This window comes from Ornithodoros turicata, unplaced genomic scaffold (genome assembly GCF_037126465.1).
Source record: "Ornithodoros turicata isolate Travis unplaced genomic scaffold, ASM3712646v1 Chromosome11, whole genome shotgun sequence".
Lineage (NCBI taxonomy): Eukaryota > Metazoa > Arthropoda > Arachnida > Ixodida > Argasidae > Ornithodoros > Ornithodoros turicata.
The window spans coordinates 3,600,622-3,604,252 of record NW_026999295.1 but is presented as its reverse complement, the minus strand read 5'-3'; the positions used below and the strand labels follow the sequence as shown (position 1 = coordinate 3,604,252).

The 3,631-nt window shown below is 44.8% G+C and overlaps 1 long non-coding RNA gene across 1 annotated transcript; it reads right to left on the bottom strand.

Moving 5' to 3' along the window:
- Positions 1 to 1,263: 1,263 nt before the first annotated feature.
- Positions 1,264 to 3,273, bottom strand: LOC135371429 (uncharacterized). Its single transcript, XR_010415612.1, has 3 exons — positions 2,922 to 3,273; positions 2,283 to 2,359; positions 1,264 to 1,425 (listed from the first exon to the last, which is right to left on the bottom strand). It is a non-coding gene; the product is annotated as an uncharacterized LOC135371429 (long non-coding RNA).
- Between the last annotated feature and the right edge of the window lie 358 nt (positions 3,274 to 3,631).

Here is a 3,631-nt window from a genome sequence, read left to right as displayed (position 1 = left end):
GTGTGTCCTGGTGTACACACTAGGCCTAGGCTGGTGTGGTGTGTCCTGGTGTATACACCACACCAGGCTGGTGTGGTGTGTCCTGGTGTATACACCAGGCTGGTGTGGTGTGCCCTGGTGTACACACCAGACTGTTCTGATGCTTCCTGGTGTACACACCAGGCTGGAGTGGTGTCTTCTGGGGTACACTCTAGGCTGCTGCTGTGTAAATGCCAGGAAAAATACCTTTAGATATATTCGTTTTCGCACAAGTTCGCCAGTGCATTTCGCAGACAGCAAAGTTTACGTCAGTATATGTATAGCACGTGCACTCAAAGGCTCCCAGCAGAAGTTTCATTCAAGCAGGCCTCTTCGTTGCAGGTGAGGGTACAAAATCCTCACATATTTGTGGTCTCACTAACATTTTTCATACAAGAGAACTGCTGAGAACTCATTGGACAACTAAACAAGTTTAATATAAAAAATAACACAATACATGTATATGCATCATGCAAGGAGCAGGCCCAGCTAGGTAGCAGGAGATGGTACAAAATGCTGGCATATTGTTTGTCTCACTAACCTGTTTTTAACCTTGTAAATAATTTGTAATTTAACCTTGTAAGTGCAAGATTATTGTGGGGAACTCACTGGACAGGTAAACAACCATAATATCCCTATCAAAAATTCCAGCAGGCCAGTAGGCTGCTGGACCAGCAGCCCGTAATTTGGGACCGACTCCAGCAGAAAATCTTGCTGGACTGCTGGACCAGCAGAAAACCTTGCTGGTCTGCTGGACCAGCAGAAAACCTTGCTGGACTGCTGGACCAGCAGAAAACCTTGCTGGACTACTGGACCAGCAGAAACCTTGCACGGCTGCTGGACCAGCAGAAAACCTTGCACGCTGCTGGACCAGCACAGTAGAGTGATGACCAGAGTGATGACCATGCATATTGTGAAAGTCGAAACAAAACATAGGCAGCAAATCACAGACACGAGAATCAAGGTTTAATTCACTTTTTCGACATTCTTCATTTTCTGCAATCTACGCAGATCAGAGATCTTCTGTGAGACATAGTGCCGCACCCTTTTCTCTCTGGCCCTCTTTTCTTTCTCCTCTTTGGGGTCCATGTCCTCACAGACTGCCCCCAGCCTGTGGTTGTAAAGAGCTGCAATGAAGGCCTCATTGAAAAATCGTCCCTATAATGTCATGAATTAATACTCACAATACAAGGCATTTATCTTCTGTGGAGTGAGGGGAGGCTTGACTTCCGTGTTGCCCTCGGATATCGCACGGTTCGACAGCGTACCAGAAACTGTCCTTTCGATGAGGACTGATGCTGGCCATATGGCCAAGGCAGCCTGTTTGATGAACATAGAATCCTCTTTGTAGAGGAAAACTTTGTCCCAGACTGCCTTGGCCAACCTTATGTCGTTTCCGGCATGGAGCTGCAAAAAGAATGATGTTATTACCGAGAACGCTTAAAAACTTCCATTTGTGTGCTTGCAAACAGCATCAAAAAGGAATTCCAGAGAAAGTGAAGTCTACAAGCACAGGCAGGGCTGCAGAGCTGCCACGCCAGAGCGTTGGGCGTGTCTCTAGTACTCTCTGTAAGCAGTTTCTCCTATGCGTGGGCGTCTCTCTCGCACTTTCTGTGAGCAGTTTCCCCTATGTTTTCGTATCATTTCCGTGAAATTTGGGAGGGGAGAAATTTGAAGCAGGTGCATAATCAAAGACGGAAAATAAAAATGGGTTGCCTACAATTCTGCTATTTGTTTTCCCAGAAAAGCCCTGATCGAAAACAGTGCTTCATTGTAATAATCATGCAAATTAGAGTCACGCAATACCTTGCACAAAATGTCTGCCATGCTGTAAAACCTCTTAGTGAAAACCACATCCAGGTAGCTCTTACAGCTTTTCAATAATTAAAAAAACAAAAAACAAAAAAAAACATCCTGTACATTGAACAATGAGAGGGAAGTGAACGCAAAAGGAAGCAGGTTAAGGTTATAATTTCACCCTTCAACAAGAAGCAGTCTGACATGGACAGTGTTCCTCGAAGGAGGAATGTTCCCGGACTGTTTCTTGGTGAGAGGTGAAATTATGGGCCTGTGCTGTTTTGCCTGGTGTTCACTTCCTCCTCCCAACTTTTGTAGCCATCTGCTTAGATACGTTGCTTCAGAAGTATGAGCACAAGCAGCTTGGGGTAATTTTTTTTTTTTTTTTGCTTGTACGTGGCTGTCATTTTGGTTTGAACTGCTCTGGTAAAATATGCCTTCGAAGAAAATGTCGTTCAAGCTCCTACCATTGAATTTCTTTCGACTCCAATGGACGGGAGAGCTTCCTCTGTCTGGTGAGGCTCAATCCCTGCTGAATCATGTTCTGTAATAAGAATGAGAGGGTGTTTTGTGGGAGATATCTGTGGCGAACTTGTAGACGTTACCAAGTACACTGGAATATACATATGTGAATTATGACAGGGAGCACAAAACGAACGGCAGAAAACCTTGTACCGGCCTCCCTGACAAGCACAATGGCAATGTGTAGGTGCAAACAGACTGGGTGGTGTCTTATATTACTGCCAGTCACAATATTTTATGACAAAGCCTGTGCTTGTATCACGTTAATTGTTCTCTATACTCTTCCATCTATGTTAGCATGCACATTTTTTGTTAATTTGCTCCCCTAACACTAGTCGTTGCACCAAATCGTTAAGCCAAGAAAAGATAAACATGACTTCGAAAGCATGCGGTCATGATGAATGCATTTTACGGATTAAGCACAGTCGCTCCTAGCCTTCCAAATGTAGTGCCTAGGGTCCACACTCCACACCCCATTTTCTGATTCGGGGCATGATTGCATAGGTGTTTTTGTCCCCACAACAAGATGACACTGCATTTGGCCTGTACAGTACGCTTCAATGCAATACATAAACAATAATTACCCATGTCACAGAACAGTGGTGGTCACCGAGGAGACAATTCAGCGCTGGCCAGCTGCGACAGGGGAACATCAGTCAGTGCAGTGTGGGTCTGGAACAGATTGCTGCATGGTGGTGCAGTTGCAGTTGGGACCATCTGTGTGTATGGCTTTTCGGAAGGAGTCAGCAGCGTGTCAAATGATGTGTCGCGGTGTGCATCAGAAGGCTGGACAGGGGTTTGATGACACAGATGGTCCGTGCTCCAGGCCAGAATCTCTCGCTAGGAGAAAGTGGTATGATTTCACATCGGAAAGTGCAATCACAGATGGGATAACAAAAGGAATACAGCACACTTTAAATATACACCCATGTTGCAACTACTTACACCACGTTAATCTGAAATTGACAATCGTAGGCGTAGAGTAAACACTAATATCAGTGCACAAGAGCCTGGGATAAATATGTATATGGTAATGCATACATTATAAACATGGCATGAGTGGAGAGAAGGAGTGGCTTACCTTTCTCAAATATTTTGGAGCACAGAGCTGCCTGCAAATCCAAGTTCAGCTGCCTGAGTCGTGCATTTTCTTTTTTCACTTTATCATGCCTTTGCTGCAAGTCCTTAAGGTCTTTCTTCAATATTAATTCCTCGTCATCGGAATCTCCAATGGCCTGCAACATATGTTGCTCCTGCAAATTTTGCACGAGCTTCCTTTTCTTCTTCTGTGAAA